Here is a 23,543-nt window from a genome sequence, read left to right as displayed (position 1 = left end):
TTCCCTAGGTCCATCCATGTTGCTGCAAATGGAAACCCTTCATTCTTTTTTATGGGAGTAATACTCCATTGTGTGTGTGTGTATATGTATGTATGTGTGTGTGTGTGTGTGTGTATATATATATATATATATATATATATATATATATATATATATATATATATCACATCTTCTTAAGCCGAGCGTCTGTTGATGGGCACTTGGGTTGTTTCCATGTCTTGGCTATTGTAAGTAATGTTGCTATGATACTAGGGTGCATGTATCTTTTTGAATTAGAGTCTTCATTTTTTTCTGGATATATATCCTGGATTGCTGGATTATATGGTAGCTCTATTTTTATTTTTTTAAGGAACTTCCATACTGTTTTCCATAGTGGCTGCACCAATTTACATTCCCACCAACAGTGTAGGAGGGTTTCCTTTTCTCCACACCCTCTCCAGCATTTATTATTTGTAGACATTTTGATTATAGCCATTCTGACCAGAGTGAAGTGATACCTCATTGTGGTTTTGATTCGCACTTCTCTAATAATCAGCGATGTTAAGCATCTTTTCATGTTCCTGTTGGCCATCTGTATGTCTTCTTTGGAGAAATGTCTATTTAGGTCTTCTGCCCATTTTTGATTGGGGTGTTTGTTTTTTTGATATTGAGTTGTATGAGCTGTTTGTATATTTTGGATAATAATCCCTTGTTGGTTGCATCGTTTGCAAATATCCTCTCCCATTCCGTAGGTTGTCTTTTTGTTTTGTTGACGGTTTCCTTTGCTGTGCAAAAGCTTTTAAGTTTGATTAAGTCCCATTTGTTTATCTTTGCTTTTATTTCTTTTGCCTTGGGAGACTGATCTAAAAAATATTGCTACAATTTATGTCAGAGAGTGTTTTGCCTGTGTTCTCTTCTAGGAGTTTTATGGTGTCATATCTTATATTTAGGTATCAGAAGTAATCTTATGCTGAGATTTATCTTGAGCAAAAATTGAGATACAAAGGAAAAGTTCACAGAACTGCTACTTCAGATATAAAATATTCTGTAATTTAAGTCAGGTGGCTTTCATGGTTTCCCAGAATAATATTTTCTCCATGCACACCAAAAAGAGACATTTACAGTAATATTTCCAGATTTCATATTTCATTTTCAAATCTGGATCTTGTGAAGCACTTATATCTTAATTTCCTGTGATATTTTTCTTGACACTTGAACATGAAAGTATTTCAGACTTCTTTTATATTATTTTTCTGAACATGAAATCAACTTTGGGAATAAATTAAACACATATATGATTTGGGCCACACTAAATTTTTATCATACTTAAGTGGTTTTCTTCTGCATATGCTCTAGAATGTTACAGTTCTCAGTGACTTTATTGAAGGCCTTTGCAACATCTTTTGTTGTGGTTTACGGATATTTTTCTTTTTTTTGACTTCATAAATTATGCTGATAGATTTCTAATAATGAACTCCCCTTGAACTACTAGAATAACATTATTTAAAATATTATTTCATGACATTGCTATTTGGCAGTATTTTATTTTAAAAACTGCCTTTTTTCATAGTGAGGTTGGTTTGTAGTTTAATTTTTGTACATTCCCCAGATACCGTTTTGGTATTAAGATTACGTTGCCTTCATAAAGTAGATGGAGAGTGTATAAGGGCATACGGATGAGTTTATTCTGGAGACACAAACAGAAAATGTTGTGGCATCATAACAACAAACCTGTGAATCTGCAAATATTGACCCAGTATTTTTCTACATTTTACAACATCTATGCTCTTGACGGGTGTGTGTGTGTGTGTGTGTGTGTGTGTGTGTGTGTAATTTAAGAATCTTACCTTGGTCTGTGAGCTTTCTATTGCATGGCCTCTGGGACAGTTTGCCTCGTTGTATAGAGAAATGTCTTTTTTTTTTTTTTTTCTAAAATACAGCTGTAGGCCACCTCCTTGCATAGGAAGTTTGGCTTACCCATCTGTGAAAAAATAAGTTAGTACACAAAGTTTTCTATCAAAAAGTGTCAATTTGGCTTCTTTTGCACTTGATATCTTAAGCCCATGTATATCTTTCCAGTTGGCAAACATAATGTGGCTTCTGGATTGAGACTGAGCTCCTGATAACATGTAACAGACATTTAATGCCAGACTGGATGGGTGCAATTCAGACATCCCCACCTATTTGCTATGTGTCTTTGAGCAAGTCATTGAGATTAGGACTTAATTTTATCATTTAAGAGAATAGTAAAAATGAGAATAGTGAAAAATCTCTCGCTTTATGTTTTAGGTTTCACAAGCCAGGAATCAATCTGTTTCATAAAATATTTAAGTCTGTAGCACACAGAAGATTATAAATATTGTCGAAAAATCAACACTTCTCTCTGTTTTCTAAGCTCTAACCCTGTCAGAGAAATTCCTTCAATTTGTTAAAAAGTTACACCTTGGGTTTACATAAAGGGTAATCAGAAAAAAAATTGATTTCACTGCTCATGAATTTGTTGATTCAAAAAACATATTTGGAGCCTATAGGTTTTAATTTAATGCCCCTAGAGACTTACAACATTAAAAAAATATTTAATACCCATTTCAGAATGGCCCATATAATGTGTTACCTCTGTATTCAGTGGCAATAAAAATAAATGCCTCTTCAGATAAAGAGCGCAATATAATTAATTGAGTTCCATTTTTATTTTGCTTCTAGAAAATTTGGAACCAGATCAGTACTTACAAGAATTAACCTTTATTCAAGTTACAAAGTGACATCCATAACTTTGCTTCTAATAATTAACCTTATTTTGATTATATAGATATATATATATATATTTTTTGCAGTACGCAGGCCTCTCACTGTTGTGGCCTCTCCCGTTGCGGAGCACAGGCTCCAGACGCGCAGGCCCAGTGGCCATGTGTCACGGGCCCAGCCGCTCCGTGGCATGTGGGATCTTCACGGACCGGACACGAACCCGTGTCCCCTGCATCGGCAGGCGGACTCTCAACCACTGCGCCACCAGGGAAGCCTGATTATATTTTTAATTTTTCTCATTTTATTTTTTAAATTGTATGTCCTATCACAATTGTTATAGTATGAAGAATATTATTAAAATAAATCAATAATGGAATTCAGCTAAATGTATAGTGGTATCAAAATGAACATGCAAAAATGACATTATACAACAGATAAAACTGTGGCTAGATATTCAATGTCTTCCCTGTTCTTTAACTATATGTTTAGCGTTTTTTAAAATACAGTTATTTTATAATTTTGTTAACAGTAGTGTGATAGTAAATGCATAACAACCAGCTTTTGGTGGGCTGAAGGGCCCTGCTTTGTAGCATTTGCTGATTTCAAGCGAGCACCATGAATTCACTGAACACAGTGTTGGGAAGAAATGCTCAGGTTTTCACTAGTTTATAGGGTTTCCATCATATGGAGGCAGTAAATATAAATAATCTCTAGAACACTGATAATACCAAAATGTAGTAAAAAAAAAAATTAGGGAACTATGAATATTTAGAATTGCTTACCTTCGTTTTAATATAATTTATTTGTTAGCTTATATAATTTAATCATGGGTGTGTTTACCTGCTTCACAAAATTCCTGAAAATTCAACAATCTGAACCCCTGTGCAGGTATAAGCCAGCCCTAGCACACAATGGCCCATATATGTATGCATGTATATTTTATATATATACACACATATATACACATGTATGGGTATATATCAGTGTAAGTGTTTTAAATATCACTTATGCAATTGTTGACCCAAATTTCCAAAATCGTCTTTCCATTGTCTTTCAGAATGACTACCTCAGTCGTCAATTAGAATAAAAATTAATGACTTATCACTCACAAGGTATAAGCCCCAAAGTATGTCTCTGCTCTCTGAAGGCATTAAGAGACTAAAGTCACTTCAGATAATTATCGGTTTGGCATTTTGTATCTATTCTAAACAAGCTGCAGTAATAGAGTCCCTGCTTTCCCCATAGGCTTCTGAAAGCATATGGCTAACAACAACAACAAAAAGTCCATCTCTCAGGAATGGTAAATACAATTTTAAACTCCCATAGCCTTTTTTCAGGGGACACTACAGTTAGAAGAAAGGAAAGGGTGTCGACTTAAAAACTGCGCAACGTGAGAGTTGCGAGTTAAGTTTTATTTGGGGCAAAATGAGGACTGCAGCATTTCACATAGCTCTGAGAAACTGTTCCAAAGAGGTAGAGGGGAAGGTCAGTATATATGTGATTTTGGTGAAGGGAGAGTACATGCAATCAAGCACATATTTTTTTTGCAGAAGGTTTTTGCTAGTCACGAGGAGCATTCATCACCATGAAGAGTTTTAGTGCTTTTCTAGATATGAGGAGATACAAGAATTGGGCCCATAAAATCAGCTCCTGAAAATACCTAACTATCTGAAGACCTGTTCTGCCAGTTTTCTCAGAGCACAGAGTGCCTCATTTCTGCTCTCCACCCTGAACTCCTTTCAGGGGGTGGTGAAAATTAGAGATACAGCAGCACATGATTTAATCCCTGTAGAGGTAGATGGCAAGTGCCAATTTGTAGTTGACAAGGGCAAGATAATGTCAAGTACAAGGGGCAACATTTCATCGTCATTGTCTAAACTTGGGGAAGAAGCAGGAAGAGGAAGTTCATTATTGACAAAGTTCTGCCATTTTTGCAATTTTCCTTCAGGTGGATTCCATACAACTCAAATACTCAGGAAAAAAAAAAAAGAAGGGAAGTAGAAGAGTTCTGGAGATGGATACCTGGATACCTGGCAAGGAAGCTGGTGGAATCACGTTAAGAAAGGAAAGCTTCTAGTTCAACATTATTAGTGACTTCCTATGAAGCTCAACTAGATTAATAGCTTTTTAAGGATGTGGTGAAAAGTATTATCACGTGAAACTTTCAAAACTAGACTTACAGTGTTAAAAAATATGCTGTAGGGGACTGTTTAAATTTAGTAAGGGAAATACTAAGTGACCTAATAGGCCATTTCCTCCTACAAGTTCAATGGTGCGCTAATTTATGTATTTTGGCTCAATTAGAGCAGAAGGTCACATAAGGTTTTTAAAACCTGTTTTTTTTTTCTAGTTTCACATAATGCCTGCTTTTAAGCACTAAATATGTTTAATGCTAACGCTTTCAGCACTACAAAATGTCTACTATTTGGTATAGGGTTAAGGCATTCTTACAGCTTACTAGTACTTTTATTGACACTTTAAATGAAGAGAATCCAGGTATAAGATCTATAGTTTCTAATGACAATACTTTAAAAATTATTGCTAAGAATTTGTATAGGAAGAGTGTCCAGTTTTCTTTAAAAATTATTGCTAAGAATTTGTACAGGAAGAGTGTCCAGTTTTTGTTTGTTTTAGTTTTAAAACAAATTACCTTTTTTTTGCTCCAGACGTGCAGGCTCAGTGGCCATGGCTCACGGACCTAGGCGCTCCGCGGCATGTAGATCTTCCCGGACCGGGGCACGAACCCGTGTCCCCTGAACCGGCAGGCAGACTCTCAACCACTACGCCACCAGGGAAGCCCAGCTTTAAAACAAGTTACCTTTTATAAGAAGAGTTATATGTGAATGTCAGGTACACAAAAGCAAAGTAAAATGTAACAATAAAATCATTCCAAAATGCACTTTTCACTTAATTATATGGCTTAAATCCATGGCTATATTAAAACTTATGGTTTATATATTTTCACCTTAATTTATCTTGATATTAGCTTCAATAATATACTTTATATAGAATGGGTAGCATTAGGAAGATATTTCAAATTTTGGGAGGAAATGGAAGACAGGAAGAAAGGAAGGAAGGAAAGGAGTCCTAAATTATCATCGCATTTTTTATTCCCCCATAATGTCACATATTCCCAGATGATGTCTGCTGGTATAGGTTTTAAAATGAATGACTAGAAAATCACAACTTCCAGGTCCTAAGTTTTTGTTTTTTCAGTTGAGGTATAGTTGATTTACAATATCATATTGATTTCAGGTGTACAACATAGTGATTCAAAATCTTTATAGATTATACTCCATTTATAGTTATTATAAAATATTGGCTATACTTCAGGTCCTCAGCTCTTCATCTGTAAAATGTGAAAAGTGCATCATCTTTAGGGTCTTCCCCCAGCCTAAATTATCATTACTCTAGTACTATGGTAAATCAAATAATGTATCAAACAATACTATCAATTTGAATTACTATTTTCTTTTTGAAAAACAATACAGCAATAACAAACACCAAACCCATTTGAGCCCTATATCCCCTCAGTTTCTACCCTACTTTCCTCCTTTCATCCAGGGACATGGAAAACTTACAGGTACTCCTTTTTTCATGAACCTACTACTAAATTATCTTTCAGTTTACTACATTCTTTTTTCTGCCCCTGCCATTCACTAAAAGTACTCCTGCTAAAATCACCCACCAATTTCTAATTCCCAAATCCAATGGACACTTTTAAGTTTGATCTTGATTTCTTGGTGGTATCTAATAATAGTGGTCCTGTATCTTCTTTTCTAATTTTTAAAAAATTAAAAACAATTTTGTTTTATATTGGACTGTAGTCGATTTACAATGTTGTGTTAGTTTCAGGTGTACAGCAAAGTGATTCAGTTATACATATACATGTATCTATTTTTTTTTTCAAATCCTTTTCCCATTTAGGTTATTATAGAATATTGAGCAGAGTTCCCTGTGCTATACAGTAGGTCCTTGTTGGTTATCTATTTTAAACATAGTAGAGTACTGAAACCCTTTCTTGTCCTGACTTCCTTTTCGTCTTTGTATTCCTGAAACCTAGCTTGGTATTTAGCAAAGAACAGGCTCTAGGTGAATGTTCTTTGAATAAAGAAACTGCTTAAAGTAACTTTTAAAAAATCCCCCAATTTCGTTTGGGTCATATCATCAAAATACGCACTTCTGAAGTATTATTTTAATGTCCCACCATGATATCCATAAGCTGAAGAGTAAGGGGTACCTCAGTGACCTTTCTGGTTTCGCCTTTTCTAACTCGGGATTTGGGTATTTTTTCCCTACCAGCTCGGACTCCACCTTGGCGTCCTCTCCCTCCAGACTGTCCCCGACCTGGCACTGATTGTGGCGGCTCAGCTTTTATCATCTGTCCTGGCCAGCAGAATGTTCCCTCTCATGCTCCTACCTTGGCTGGCTGGGGTTCCCTACTTTCATTTTCATCAGGGGACCAGCCATGCACCAGCTTCCACTGGAAACATTTTCCCAGACATTCCTTTAGGATAAGTGCCATTACCATTAACTGGCCACTGGATTCCATCACTCTTCTCTATTCTTCACTATCCCCAAATTTGTCTTTTTCAGCTTTACAGTCACAGTAAAGAGGCTTCATTTTCATTGTTTCCTTTTTCTTCTTATATGAAACAATCATTTGTATTTTGTTTGCCCTTATGTCAGAAAACATATACTTTAAAAAAATTTTTTTCCTTGTTTCTCTTCACATTTCTCCTGTGATTCTTCATCGAGACGTATGTTGATTTGACAAAAGTCTTACTCATGATCTTTAAATGTGAAAAATACATTTACTTAGCTTCTACCACAACGATAAGCTCTTTCCTCTTTTCGAGTTGAAATCCTTAATTTCCAAAAAAAAAAAAAAAAAATAGGTATGGCTCTAAGATTGTGAAATTTCTTCAGGTTTTGAAGACTGATCATCTTCTTTGGTAGAAATTCAAGGTCAATGTTGTCCTTTGATGAACTTCTTGTCTTTGCCCACATTTTTATTCCCGCACAGAATAAAAGTAGGTGTGGGATAAGGTTTGAGTTGCCCCTGGGCTCCATCTTATTTGAAGTGTCCTTATCTCCGTATCTTTGTTTTGGAAACATACCCATTTTTCTTTGAATAAATCGTCTACTGAAGAATCCTTCAGAAAGCCAAAGGAATTAAGTTTCACAAAGCAAGAGAGTATTGTAGAAAGCATTGGAAGAGGTTAAGATTCTCTTTGATCTGTGTGTCTTATGTGCTCTTGGTGTAATGAGTCGTCTGGCTCGAGCTGTCTTGTTCTTTTGCTGCTTCTCCTGCAAGAAACAGGAAAGAGCTTGAGGACTTTCTAACAAGGTATTTATAGGAACATGGAGTTTCTTTTAAATAGCTAATTTCCCTGATGATATTTTGAAAGAAGCTTTCAGTAACAAGACATTTTATAGTCTGCCATTTTAGGTTTATAAAAACAGATGCTCAGTTGTAGGGAGGTAACATATCTCAAACCTCACACAGGAAAGCGATTGCAATGTTCAAATCAGAGTTTTGTAGAATCATGCTTTTGAGTTTCACTGTTATCTATTCCTATGGAAAATGCTACCATAGAAAGTCTGAATGTTTTCTGAATGTAAAAACTCCTTCGTGTACTATTTCCGTGATGTTGGATGGAATAGTACTTCATTTATGGATACTGGATTATGTTCTTTTTAAAAAAAATTTTTTTAACATCTTTATTGGAGTATAATTGCTCAACAATGGTGCGTTACTTTCTGCTGTATCACAAAGTGAATCAGCTATACATATACTTATATCCCCATATCCCCTCCCTCTTGAGAGTCCCTCCCACCCTCCCTATCCCACCCCTCTAGGGGGTCACAAAGCATTGAGCTGATCTCCCTGCGCTATGCGGCTGCTTCCCACTAGCTATCTATTTTACACTTGATAGTGTATGTATGTCCATGCCACTCTCTCACTTCGTCCCAGCTTACACTTCCCCCTCCCTGTGTCCTCAAGTCCATTCTCTATGTCTGCATCTTTATTCCTGTCCTGCCCCTAGGATTTTCAGAACCATTTTTTTTTTTAGATTCCATATATATGTGTTAGCGTATGGTATTTGTTTAACTAAAATCTGTTCATTTCATTTATTCTGCCCTACTAAATTTCATCCTAAAAACAGTCCATTTTAATAATGTGATTGTTCTGGGATGTCTTTCTTCAAACAACTCAAACAACTTCTATGAGACTTTAAATATTCCTATGAAAATGAGGTCAAATAATTTGCTGAAAATTCCACTTCTCTGCCTTTTTTTTTTTTTTTTCTTAAAAAGGTGTTACCTTATGAAATTCTTTCTTGGCATCAGGAGAAGACCACGACTCATATAATGAGTAGATGTCTGTGTGTCTTTCGGATGTGAAGGGGTCATGCTCAGTTGAATTAGCAAGGCAGCAGGGAGGGCAGCTGTCCTCCTGTGGAGAAAGTATTGATAAACTAAGGCTCACATATATTTAAAGAGCCAACCATACATAAAACTTGACTCTACTCGTGGTCTTCCTGTGAGAGAGAACATCTTTTAGTCACAGTTTGTACACAGATGGTTGAATAACCCACTGCATTTTTATAATTGTTTGTGTGTGAATTGCTGCAGCCATAATGGAAGACGATGGTGACAAAGTTGGTAGTCAAAGCAAGACTGAAAAAAGAATAATGATCATCAGTCTATGGAAAGTTTTCTATCCCAGAACTAGGCAATTTGGGGTTTTTAGACCATGGCAGTGAGTCCAGGACCTGAATGTAGGCTGAGGATTTTTGCAGAAAACTACAACTAAAAGTGAAAGCTAGCCGAAGCCTCAGGGATTTGCCCCACCTCTGGGGAACTGGTGAGTAGATCAGTTTAGCAGTGGATTTTGCTACGAACCATATATAAGATTGCTAGCTCCTTATTTTCAGAATCTACCCATATTTCGAGTTGAAAGAACTTCAGTTGTGGTTAATATTTGTATAGTGAGCTTTGGTTTCCAAAACCTTTTCTCATCAACTATGTGAACTTTGCGGGTGCAAAGACCTTGTCCACATCATTCATAACTGAGACCAAAGTGCCCACAGAAAGTACCTGGCACATAATCAGTTCTCAATAAATATCTGTGACCAAGAAAGGACTCAACAAAAGTGTTTCACTCTCTTTTTTTCTCTTTCGACTCAAAATATGGGTAGATTCTGATAAAGCGCTAGCAGTCTCATACGGCTCATAGCAGAAACCACTGGGAACTAACTTATCAGCACTTGGAAAATCGTGTCTATTTCTTCATACCAAAAGCTATTAAAGTTTGCGGAAGTGAAGAATGCGATTAAAATTAAAATTATATATGTGTGTATGAACTCAGCATACTCCTCATGTTTATATTTGAGAACTTCATAGTAACTAATATTATCTTCTAAAGCTATCAGACTGTTTTACTACCGCTTTCTCATGGGTATTATTATTTTTCACATTGACTAATAAGGAAAGCAAGGCCAGGCTCGGTAGTAGGACTTGTTTAAGATCACGCCGCCAAAAAAGTGGCCATGTTTCTACTGGAATCAATATTTTTTGGTCCTAGGGCTCCTGATGTTTCCACTATCCACGCTGCCTCCAGGATAGGTACGGATGACTTTTAAAATGCTGAAGGAGCATCAAATGCCTGTTCTTAATTCATTAAAATAAAGGGCATACACAGCAATGAGAAGCCCACGCACCATAATGAAGAGTAGCCCCCGCTCGCCACAACTAGAGAAAGCCCGCGTGCAGCAACAAAGACCCAATGCAGTCAAAAATAAATTAATTAATTTAAAAAAATTGTGTACATTTCATTGAATGTAAATTTCAAATCAAAAGAAAAAATGTAAACAAATATCCTACTCTCAATAATTACACGCACGCTGATGTATTTTAGGGGAGTTAAAGGATGCCTGCATTTGAAATGTGTCCAAAAAAATAAGAAGGATTGATGGATGGGTAGAGAAATGGATAGATGGATAAATATGTAATAAAGTCAGAAAAAGTAAAATGGTAATGGCCAAATCCAGGTGGTGGATATACGGGTGTTCACGGTAATATTCCTTCAATATTGTTTATTAAACTGTCATAATCAAGTGCTAAAGGAAAACCAAAAAAAGGTCATACACAGCATATGCTTTCCTTACTTGGAAAGAGCTGAAGTCCTTTTGTTCTTCCTCCCTCTCTTGCCCCAAAGAAAGTTTACACTTAGTCAGACCACACAAGCAAATTTTCAAGAAAAACAGGCATTTTTAAAGAAAGATTTAAGTAGTGGAAAGCAAGGATAAGAATGGAAACTATCTTTAAAAGTAAGTATATCACTTAGCCTTTGGTAAGCTAGGGTATACATACTCACACCCATCGCATCTGACAGTTTTCAGGCTTAACGGAATTGCTTGTAAAGCAAAGCTAAGATTCAAAAGCAAGTTGGCACACACAAGTATATGAGAGTACATAAGCTCTACTTAAATCTTTTCATTTTATTATTGCCTTGTAAATTGTTGGCCCCGTAATCCAACTTACAAAATAATGAAAAGTGCCATTCATTCTGTCTTGTGGTTTTCTTAGAGAACTGCGTAACTCTTTATAAGACAGTTTCAAATGACTGCTGATTGAAAGTTCATGTTCTAAATCAAGTATATACTACAAGAAGACACGGGCTGCAAAATTAAAAAGAAATATGTTATTATGAAGCCTATTATATAGAGTGTATATATTTTCAAACACTTTCACATACATTTTTTTTTTTTTTTTTTTTTTTTTTGCGGTACGCGGGCCTCTCACTGTTGTGGCCTCTCCCGTTGCGGAGCACAGGCTCCGGACGCGCAGGCTCAGCGGCCATGGCTCACGGGCCCAGCCGCTCCGCGGCATGTGGGATCTTCCCGGACCGGGGCACGAACCCGTGTCCCCTACATCGGCAGGCGGACTCCCAACCACTGTGCCACCAGGGAAGCCCTCACATACATTTTATCCTCTCTTATTAAATGAAGAAAACACGTTTGTTGAGTCTTCTTTTTTTAAGTTCTTTTCTACAATTTCAAAGGTTTCTTTCCATTTACAGTTTTTACAAAATATTGGCTATGTTCCCCGCGTTGTACCATATATCCTTAAGCTTATCTTACACCCAATAGCTTGTACCTCCCACTCCCCAATCCCCTATATTACCCCTCCATTGTTGAGTCCTTTCTTGGTCATAGATATTTATTGAGAACTGATTATGTGCCACGTACTATTTTTAGGCACTGTGGACCCAGTTCTGAATGATATAGACAAGGTCTTTGCATAAATAAAGTTCACAGAGTTGATGAGAAAATGTTTTGTAAACCAAAGCTCACTATACAAATCACAGTTGAAGCTTTCAACCGACTCCCTGAATTATCCACTCTCTTGATTCTCTCTGTAGTAATATAGTGATAGATGCCCATGGTACCCAGATATTCTTGGTAGTAGCATGTTCGCTATGTACTCACATCCCTCTGCTACTGACAGCCGAGCTACTTAGTGCAAATTACTTGAGTTTCTTCTCCAAACTATTTACTCCTGTGACATGTGTCTATAAATATGTTTGTTAACATATATTAATATACAATTAAATATTTTAACTAAATTCTATGCAAGCTCATAAAATCAAAGTGCAAATAGAGAGTGTTGCTTATATTAAAAACTAACTTGAATGCTTTGGAAGAGCTTTCTGCTCCTCTAACTGGATAATTTCATTTGCCCTGTTATTAACTTTGCTGATTCTTTCATCTGTCTGCTCAAATCTGCTGTTAAACCCCTCCAGTGGGTTTTTTAATTTCAACTATTGTATTTTTCTGCTCCATGATTTATATTTGATTCCTTTTCACAGGTTCTCTTTGTTGATATTCTTTGTTTGCTGAGCCTTTATTTTCCTGTTTCCCTTATTTATTTTGTATTGTGTCCTTTAACTTCTTGAGAATATTTAAGAGAGTTGATTTAAAGTCTTGTCTAGTAAGTCCAATATCTGTGCTTTCTCAAGATAGTTTTTGTTCAATTCTTTTTTTTTCTGTGTATGGGCCATATTTGTTTCATTGCATGCTTCATAATTTTTTTGTTGAAAAATGGACATTTTGACTATTATGATGTGTAAACAATAAAGCAAATAATGAAAAAAAATCACTCAGCAAGTCTTTTCAGATTTGCTCTGGGCTGTGGCTTTCTTTCAACCCTTTCCCTGGCTGTTTACAGCTTCGTCTTAGTTTACACTTCCAGCTTGCCCTGAGCCTAAAAGTTGGCTACATTTGAAAGCTTGTGGCCTCCTCAGGTCTTTTCTGAATATGTGTCCTATCCTGAGCATTTATGTAGCTTTGTAGTTTCCTCTGTTTATGTGGTAATTTTTCAAAGTCCTTCTTCCCCCCACCAAAACCTCACTACTCAGCTTTTCCTCCCAGGTTTTTGGTATATCAATTGTTTACCCCAACTGTTATTTTTCATTCCAGGCTGTTCAGCCCTGAAAGAGTTCCAAGTTAGGCAAAACAAAGGGAAACTCCACGCAGCAGTCCTTCAGGAAAACCCCAGTCAGATAAAAACAGATAACACAATTCCCTGGAAACCATATCTACTCTGTGCCCACACTAGGAACAGGCTGTCATCTCCAAGACCACTGATGCCTAAGGGAAGGGGTGGATCTAGGTTAGCTAATATGCTGCTAAGATCTAAGCTGTTTCAGTAGCCTTTCTCCTCCTATGCATCCTTTTAGTTGATGTAAACATTTGACTATCTTTCTGCATTTCAATAAGGTTAATCTTCACAGTTTTTGATAAATTTTTAGGATTTTTCTGGGGAAGGACAGTCCCCAGATATCCCTACTCCAACATTTTCACTGACCTCATGCCTGTGAGTGTTTTCTATGTACAGAAGAGTCTGAATGCCAGAGTAGACCTTTAGCTAAAGGAAAAGCTTTGACCTAAAATCAAAGACTGAAAAATAAATATAGATTAAATTTTACACTAAATAAAATGTGTACAGTTGATATATAATCTTTATTCCCCCCAGACCTCATTTTTTCAATTTCCCAAATTTCAGTCTTCATTGCATGAGGTGAGAGAATTTTTTTTTTTTTTTTTTACTGAATTATCAGTTAATCCTCACAAGAGTTATATGAGGTTAGCAGAGAGTTAGAATTAGGACCGCTTAAAAAATAAAAAATCAGGAAAAAACAAAAACAACAACAAAAAGAATCATGGACTCTAAATTCTTAAGTAATGTGCCCAAGAAAACTTCTATTTCAGGAAGCAGTAGAAGGTGGAAGAAGAGCTATCAATTCTGAGACCCTATTACATTTCAGGCTTTTGTGTACATAACTCATTTATCCTTGTTTGGTTCCATACTACTAACATATAAAATAGTTGATCACCAAGAATACAATTTGTGACTTCTTGGTATGGTAATTGATTTATTTCTACCTCTTTTGCTAAAATAGATTAATTCAATTCACAACCATAATATTTTATGCTAGTTTATATAAAAATAATGCTATTGCAATACCACATATGCAAGAAACAAGCTTGATTAAAATAGCATGCAATTAGACTAATAGCTAAAAGTTTGTATTATTTTAAGTTGATCAGACCAATCAATACTTTGTGAAACCACTAATTAATGGAATTTTCTTATTTGAAGCCTTTAGCTCACTTTCTTTTATTAATGAACATATATCATTTCTATGGCAACTAAGTATTTTTCCTATCTGTGAATGGATTCCATTCCTATTATTAAAAAGACATGACGTGAAAAGAAACTCGCAATTATTTATTCTTTCTACAGTCCTGTGTAATGTATTCTGCATTAAGTCATCTTTTACCAATATTGAAAACTTCTGTGTCAGTATGTCAGGCAATATTTGGCATGGGTGCTGTAGCAGGAATCCAACATATCGGTGTCAAAAAATAAGGGAATGTAAAGTTCACTAATGTTCTGGATTATTTCACCAAGTACTGGCTACAGAGACAGTGGAAAATGAAGTATCTTCTTTCTGGTTCACTTCCATTTCCCTATGGCTGCATGTTTCCATAAATGAGTAACAGATATTATGCTAAAAGGAAGGTCTGTCATCTGTCATCTAATAAAACTGGGGAAAACTGTGTTGAACAAAATATAAAAGACTTACCAGTGTCTTTAATCAATTAATGTATACTGTAAATCTCTAAGAGATTTACAGCAGTTTCTAAGTTAATTTGACCATGGAAACTTTTTATGAAATAAAATATTTAGAACAAGTAGAAAACAGTTTACAAGACTTATTCTTTGTTTATATTGAAAATGGTTCTTTATTATTGCCTTTGGTTTTTCTACCTTAACAAAGTGTGTTTCCATCACACATCAGTTTTGTATGCTAATTCATAAAGAAGATAAATGTAAACTAAATTTAAACTTTCAAGAAAATTGTGGTCTTTCAGCAGTTTTTAGTGGTGGAATTAAAATAAAAAGAAAATCATAAGTGAAGTTCCAAAATGTACTAGAATAAAGTGGATTTGCCTTTTTTGATGTGAGGATTAAATCCACCACCTAACCTTCCACTTTCCCCATACCCCACTATTCACCATTCTGAGATTTTTATGTGCAAAGCTAGATTTCCAAGTACCAGGCCAATAAAGCAATGAGGTAATCCAACTTCTTCAGTTTGGGTTTAAGGAGCTCACATGTTGAGAGTGACTTGCAACCTGCATCGACCTGCAGTTCCAAATGGAAAATATTAATGGAGAATCAGGACCCCAAGGAAAGGAGATCAGTTAAAAAGCCTGAAACCACTTTGGGAAGAAAACAAGGGGAAGAGACAAGAGAGAATATACAGATCATTGGCAACCAGGTGGGAAAAATAATTACAGTATACCATGACTCAGGACTGTCTTAATAGACTAGTAATAGATTGCACAATGGTTGATGACCTGGTCTGTATTATTATGTCCAGTTATGCTACTTTCTCTCAGCTTTTACAATAACCACACGCAAGTGAAAGCGCTACTTCTGCTTCTAAGTGTGTTAATGTTGAACTGAATGTTGGAAGACAAATACTTCTCATTTGAAGTATTGTTTTAGGCAACTAATACACCCAAAGGAATTTAAACCATCTAGACAGAAAAAGAATAAAATGCTAACAGTATCTTGCCGCATTTGGCAGAAAGTTTTCAGTTTGGTGGAAATGGATATTGCTGCCCCTGAAAACTATTTCATTATTTTGACACTCTATTTGCTCTTTCTCCTTCTCTTTGCTCTTTCAAAGACAGTTTGTCTTTTTATAACCTTGTTCTTTTGTGGCATTTCTCTTATAATTTAAATTGTGCACTTTACTCTTCACCAGAAACAAACTCTCCATCACTATGGATGTCATTTAGTTATCATCTCTCAATATGTTAAATAACTACTGGTCTTGAGTTTTCCAAGCACTCGACTTTATTGAACTAACTCTGCATAATATTGGGTTTTTTCATTAATAGTGTTATACAAGTTTATGGTGTCTAGGGCAAATTATCTTTAAAGGAATAAGCACTATGATGTGAAATTTCAAAAATGAAATTTTTGTCATATTAAATGTCTTAATTTAACAAAATGGAGTTATAAACCTAACACTGTGCTGAACATACAAAATAATTAAATTGTATTATTTTTATACAGTTGTATAGAAAAGCAATTCATACTGAAAACAATAAGATCCACTAAAAAGCCATGGGAAAAACTTCTTTCAAAGATCTAATTCCATTATAAATGTATAATTAATGCGTTTTTAGAATTTGCTAATGCAAGATAGTGTTTTGTGAAAGTTACCTGTAAGTTTGCTTTGGATTGAGATCTTTTTTAGCATTATATTTATTATAGCATGCCAAATGCTGAACAGGAGATTATTTGAAAAACCAATTCCTATTTATAGCTTTCTCAATTCTATAAACAGTTATCTTCCACACTTCAAAACACATTCTTAGAAACTCAAAAAAGACTTCATATTTGGGATCTTGGTCTAGAATCATGACTCTAAAGGGACTGTTACCTGCATTCTACAGCATTAACTATTATCTTGTCTTCATATTGAGGTAAACTGAAGAGAAGACTTTTCATTCATTCGTTTACTCAAGAACAATTATGAGAATATATTAAGTGCAACGTATGAGAGAAATCCAAAGATAAAGTAGCATTCTTGACTCAATAGTAAAAGAGCTGAGTCATGAGCATAATAATCCTGACAAAGGGTAGAAGATGTTAACTGCTGTAAGGGATGCAAATGCCAAGCTCTCTGGATGGTGGGGATTGTTTCTGGCTGAGAGTTTCAGAGACTACTGCCATGGAGGAGGTGAGGTTTGCGGAAAGACATCAATAAAGACAGAGGTGGAATGTTTTAAGTGGAGAGAGGTCTTGAGCAGAGTCACAGGGACAAAAGACTTGAGAATATTTAGGAAAGAACAAATTAAAAAAAAAAATGTCAAGGGCTTCCCCGGTGGCACAGTGGTTAAGAATCTGCCTGCCAATGCAGGGCACATGGGTTCGAGCCCTGGTCTGGGAAGATCCCACATATTGCAGAACAACTAAGCCCATGCACCACAACTACTGAGCCTGCCCTCTAGAGCCCGTGAGCTGCAACTACTGAGCCCGCACAACACTACTGAAGGCCACGTGCCTAGGGCCCATGCTCCACAACAAGAGAAGCCAACGCAATGAGAAGCCCGTGCACTGTGACTAGAGAAAGCCCACGTGCAGCAACGAACACCCAACGCAGCCAAAAATAAATAAATTAAATAAATTAATAAAAAAAAGTCAAATAGTGCTTTGGGGTTATTAACAGCAGGTGATAGATTGTATCTAGAGTGTGGAAATTGCTAAGAGGTAGCCTAGGGAGAATGAACTTTTACTTTTCTAGGTAGTAGGGAATGACTGAAGGTTGGAGAAGAAGTGGGAGAGAGCTGTGCTTTAAAAAGATGACTCTGGCTGCTGTGGTCTGGCACATAAATAAAACCATGTCGACCCTCTGATTTGAACACTCCAGGGGCCTCCTGTCTCCTACCATGCTCCTCTTTACTCACTCTCCTCTTGATTCAGCCATACTGACATGCATGCTAATACATCAACACACCTGCTGCACTTCCAGCCCAACAGCTTTTGCTCTGGCTAGTCCCTCAGTCTGGAATGTTCTCCCCTCTTATAGTCACATGGCTCACTCTACCTATTTGCAATTTTTTGCTCCATTACCTCCTCCATGAGCTACTCTGACCACTTTATGAAAATTACAACACTCGTCCTTACAGGTATCCCTGTCCTTAGGATCTGTACTGTAGAAGGCCCCACATATCACAAGCACATGCAAAATAAACTTATTGAGATGCCCATGAGTGTCTCTGTCACTCAGAATCCAGCACTATGGCTGGTACACTCTGACCCATAACTAGCACAATTCAGGCTAGTAACTGTGCCAGAACGAGAGCTGAAAGTTTGTGGGTTGTGTCACAGAAAACTTCAGATACCAATGTTGCTTCAGAATGGGAAGAAGACTTCAGCAGATGTCTCAATAAAAGACAAGACAAGTGCACTAACTTGTCAAAGCCTTCCTTATAAACAGTGTGAATGCTCTTTCTTGCATAAGAAACCAGCATCCGTTTAGTTTTGCGTTTTAATTTGTGGCTCCAGAGGTACTCACAAATTATCATGATTTTAAAAAGGGCAGCTGAGAAACAGGCTGCAATACTAGATAATTCACATTACTCTAAAATTTTATGTATGTATTTGTACAGATATTTTATGTACATATATATAATCTAGACAATATATTTGAAGTGTGACACTTCTCATATATATATGGAGACACTGCTTTAAGAGTTTATGAAAATCAAAGTAAAGTTGTAGAAAATTCTATGATGCAATCAAAATATCTTGTAGTATTTTCTGCTTGCCAATAGTTTAGCATCTATGATCCCATTATCAAGACTGAACACGACATCTAAAATCCTTTGTTTATTTCAAATTTAAGTGTGGTTTTAAGAAATTCATTGAGAGGGGACTTCCCTGGTGGCAAAGTCGTTAAGAATCTGCCTGCCAATGCAGGAGACATGGGTTAGAGCCCTGGTCCAGGAAGATCCCACATGCCACGGAGTAACTAAGCCCGTGCGCCACAACTACTTAGCCTGTGCTTTAGAGCCCGCGAGCCACAAGTACTGAGCCCACATGCCACAACTACTGAAGCTCACGTGCCTAGAGCCCGTGCTCCGCAACAAGAGAAGTCACCGCAATAAGAAGCCCATGCACCGCAACGAAGAGTAGCCCCTGCTCACCACAACTAGAGAAAGCCCGTGCAGCAACAAAGACCCAACACAGCCAAAAACAAACAAACAAACAAAGTTTATGTTTTCTTAAATCACCTTAAAAAAAAAAATTTCATTGAGAAATCTAGCTGCTTCTGTTTCAACAAAGGAAACTTTCTAAAAACAGAAGCTCATCAAAAAAACTATCAAAAAACTTCAAAGATTTAGTAACGATTGCCTAATTAGGCATTACTATCAATAGAACAGAACATAAATTATATAGAAATCTTGATTTTTACCAACATAATTAGCGATTTTGTTGAAATGAAGGCAATAAAAATAAATTTTATGGAACAAACATATAATAAACTATGAATTACATCTCTTTTCTTTAATTACTCATCCAAACATCAGTACCTCATCAACAAAACATGCAGACATGTGCAATAAAAATTAAATTCAGTAGTTTTTAACATTGTCCTTAGTTTTAATCATATAAAATCACTGGTTAGTGCATTTAAAAATTTTTTATTATGAAGATATTTTATCAAGGCATGAAGATAGAACATAATTCTTATAACTGATTGTTGGTGTTTATGAATTTTAGATAGTTAGATATAAGGTATGTAAGCTTCCATTTCTACCCTTGCACTGGCCTTGCCAAAGAGAGAGACTGGTCTGTGTACCTCCTAAAGAATTATATTTCATTCCTAAGAATCTTGAGGGATATGGAGGTATATGGGGTCTTGAGAAGAAGTCATATAGCTACAAATCCACCAAGGCAGTATATTATCTGTCTCTGTGTTTCCTTTGAAAGAGAGATAAAATCACAAGACTCCACAAAGACTTGAGCTTTAAAATAAGTGAATATCACCACCAAAGGTAGGCAGATCAAAAAATGAGCATTTACTGGGGAGAAGGGAACTAATATTTATTGAAGCACCCAGTACAATTCAGTTCTGAGTTATTATGTGATAGAAATAATTCTATATGCAATACCCATGTTATCTACATAATTTAACATCAAGGAAACGCTGTGAAGTAAGAGCAATTATTCCCATTTTAAAAAAGAGGGAATTCAGGCTTGACGATCGTAAGTAATTTTCCAGGGGCACAACCTATTAACTCACATGAGCCTTGTTATTCCTTGGTTCCTTTCCTTTCTTTTCTTTCTGTTTCACAGACTGTGATGACTCATTTCCTTCTCTCCTCCTCCATGTAAGTGACTCAATCCCAAAAGATTGCTCTCCTCCATGCCTGGCCGTTGAAATGGAAAGATGTAATATCTCTGACTCCATTCTTTCTTCTTGTTCTCCCAAGAGACCACTTTCTTTTCATGTTTTAAGGGCTTAAATGTGAATCACTGTGGAGAAATAAAAAGTTGATAGCAAAATGAATAAATGTGGGCTGTCTACAAAATTTATTAAGATTTTTACTATCTTATTGTCATAGTGTCTGGCTTATAGTTTTTGATATCCTATAAGACATGAAATATTAAGCATCTGTCCTTTTTTTTTTTTTTTTCTGAAGATGAACTTCAACATTCTTGTCTTCCCTCACACTGTTCCCGTAACCTCCAATCACTGCTTTTTGTTTCAAATTTAGTAGGAAAATGAGAGGGATACTTTGAACTGTTAATTATGTTTTCTTCCTTTTAGAGGTAAGGTCATTAAGTATTTCTGTGAGTAGCTTTTTTCAATAATAAAGCCAGACTATAATATAGTAAAAACAACAAAACACATTGATTCAGAGAGGCCTCGGTTGAATTTCTGGCCCTGTTCTTATTATCTGACACTGTGTAACTTATATTCTAATGAATCAGTTTCTGTAGCTATGAAATGAAAATTATACAATGAATGGAGATTTTATAAAATAACATATCAAAGTGCCTAGTATTCTGTGTCTAGTAAACATATTAGTCAAGTCTGAATCTGACTCTATTCTGGAGATAAATTAAAATAAAATATTTATAATGAACCAGCATGAGCTAGGCACTGGGGTTCCAAAGATGGAAAGATCGTGTTTAATATCTTGAAGTTCATTACAGTTTATAATGGAGGGAAGACCTGTAAACCATTAACTACAAAACCGCTTAATGTAAATTAGGAGTTTGGGATTAACGTATACACACTACTATATATAAAATAGATCATCAACAAGGACCTACTGTATAGCACAGAGAACTCTATTCCATTTTCTGTACTAACCTCTATGGTAAAGGAATCTGAAAAAGAAGGAATATATGTATATGTATAACTGAATCACTTTGCTGTACACTTGAAACTGACACAACATTGTAAATCAACTATGCTCCAATATAAAATAAAAATTAAATTTAAAAAAACCAATATAAAGTAAGAAATTAGTTAATTAATTAAATTTAGAAAAGAATATCTTTGTCCCAGGTCTATCTTCAGTCAGAGGACCAGACCCTCTTCCTCTTGAGGTTGCTGATATATACATCACAAATAAATTTAGTTAAAGTATTATGTTTCGCTAATCATAGAATATAAGAGTTTGAACCTTATGGAATATTTCCTTTTTTTCAAAAGACAAGTCTAGACTGCTTCTTTTCACTGTAAAAAGCCTATCTTGGATTTTTTTTTTTCCCTGTGTGTTTAAGAAAACATAAATGGGTATAACCTAACAAAAAGCAAGAGAAGGTTTTCCGAGTGCTTAAAACAGTTCTGGCTGAAATCACAAACCCGAATGTAAGGGAAGCAGGAGCTTCAAGTGGAAGAACAAGCCAGAGGGAGCAGCATATACAAAGGTTTGCAGGTAGAAGACAGTGAGACATGGTCTCATCTGGGGAAATGCAAGTAGTTCTATATTGTTAGAGCACAAAGTGCGGGTAAGGAACATCAAGAGATGAAAACTATAGCAGTAGATAGGGGCCAGTTCATGGAGGTTTGGTATGCCTTGTCAAAGAATTTAGAGTTTGTCTAGTGGGCAGAAGGACTTATTGAAAAATGATAAGCAAGCAAAGGATAAAAGCAAGTATGTATTTTATACAGACAAGCTTGCAAAAGAGGGACAGGGACAGGAGGGAGCTGAAATGAAGACAAGGAAAATGGTTATTGCTATATTCCAGGTTGAAAAATCTCGAGGATCAGAGCAATAGTTAACATTCTGAAGGTCACAAAGCTAGCCATTTGCAGATCCAGGACTTACATCCAGTTCTTCATGATCAAAAATTTTTTAACTTACCATGAAGTTTTCAAGGATGAACCAACATCACTAAAGATTCAACTATGGTGGACTTGACCAAGAAGGAGTGGGGGGAGAGACAAATCAGTAGTCGACGCATCCCAGAACCATGCAAACATGGAAGACATCTTTGACTTCTTCCTCTGTTTCACTGTATCACAACCCAATCAGTTACTCTTTCCTATTAAGTTTACCTACTGCCAAGCCATGTTTTAAGAGAAAGGATGATTGCCTTAGACCCTGTAGCCTGGGAATGCTACTTCATCAGATCCTATGGAGACCGAGGCAGCAGCTGACCTTCGCAAGGAGCCAAGGCTTTGCCCACACTGTGTTGACCCCTCTATCAGCCAGCTTAGGCTAAGTGATGCTTGATAGTAAACAACCGCAAAGTCTCAGTACCTTACGAAAACAAAGTTTCTTTTCTAACTCTTGTCTTTTGCGGAGCAACTTCAGCTCTGTTCTTTATCTTTTTCACTCTGTGATGCAGGCTAAGTGAGCTACACCTTCCTGCACATGGTGGTCTTGAAATAGGGAAAATAGATCTGACTCCTCAAACTTCTAGTCCAGAAAGGCACCTACAAATTCCTATTAAATTCTATTGACCAAAGCTGGTCACGCGAGCAAGCATGACACCAAGGGGCAGGAAGTATGATCATTCAGCAGGGGCAAGGCCAATAGAGAGAGGGCCAGGATAGAGCAGCAGCAAATCTTTTCCAAAATTCAGTCTACTAGAATTATTGAAATTCGGGCTTGGCTGGGTATTCATGGAGATGCCAAGGTGGTTCTGTTTTACCAAGAATCTATTTTCCTGAGGGATTGAAAGAAATCATATTAAGAGGTGAGAGGTCTCCAGTAACAGATTACCTGGAACAAAGCAGCATAATTGTTCAAATACAAACACACTTAATTCAGATTGCTAGCTGTAAATCATATCTCTTGCACTTCCATGCTACGTAATCGTTGACAGTTTACTAAATTACACAATTTTCTTCTGTTAAATGGGAATTATTTTAAAGGAAGGAACCTCTTCATGCAAAATTTTTAGGAGATGGAGGATCCATAAAACAGTCTTCCATTTGGTGCCAGAACAAGAGAATGTAGTTGCTGTTCCAAGCTCACTGGTGGCAGAGGATGGCAGTGTGGCATCATGACACAGGGGAGCTCCAGGGAACAGCCACGCTGCCTCCTCCAGACTTACTGCAATGCTCCCCACACACACTTTCAGAGTTTTAGCGGTGGCCGTATTGTGGTCACTCTGATCAGCACATCAATAGGGGCTGTGCCTACGAAGGAATTTTGCAGAGGAAGCATAACTAACATGGCAGATGAGACTTGCTGTTG

The 23,543-nt window shown here is 36.4% G+C and overlaps 2 long non-coding RNA genes across 3 annotated transcripts in view; both read right to left on the bottom strand.

Annotated features, from left to right (window-relative positions):
- The window catches only part of LOC137204799 (uncharacterized), a 42,985-nt gene extending 41,029 nt beyond the window's left edge, over nucleotides 1-1,956 (bottom strand). For both annotated transcript variants that reach the window (XR_010933845.1, XR_010933846.1), the window contains exon 1: nucleotides 1,827-1,956. This is a non-coding gene — a long non-coding RNA (uncharacterized lncRNA). The remainder of the gene's footprint in view (nucleotides 1-1,826) is intronic.
- Nucleotides 1,957-7,258: 5,302 nt separating this feature from the next.
- The window catches only part of LOC137204794 (uncharacterized), a 54,533-nt gene continuing 38,248 nt past the window's right edge, over nucleotides 7,259-23,543 (bottom strand). The window contains exons 2-4 of the long non-coding RNA XR_010933839.1: nucleotides 20,126-20,358; nucleotides 9,053-9,184; nucleotides 7,259-8,034 (exon numbers count right to left, since the gene is read on the bottom strand). This is a non-coding gene — a long non-coding RNA (uncharacterized lncRNA). The remainder of the gene's footprint in view (nucleotides 8,035-9,052; nucleotides 9,185-20,125; nucleotides 20,359-23,543) is intronic.

The sequence above is a fragment of the Pseudorca crassidens genome, chromosome 13 (genome assembly GCF_039906515.1).
Source record: "Pseudorca crassidens isolate mPseCra1 chromosome 13, mPseCra1.hap1, whole genome shotgun sequence".
Classification (NCBI taxonomy): domain Eukaryota; kingdom Metazoa; phylum Chordata; class Mammalia; order Artiodactyla; family Delphinidae; genus Pseudorca; species Pseudorca crassidens.
The sequence above is the reverse complement of the archived record's forward strand: the minus strand, read 5'-3'. Positions and strand labels throughout refer to the sequence as shown.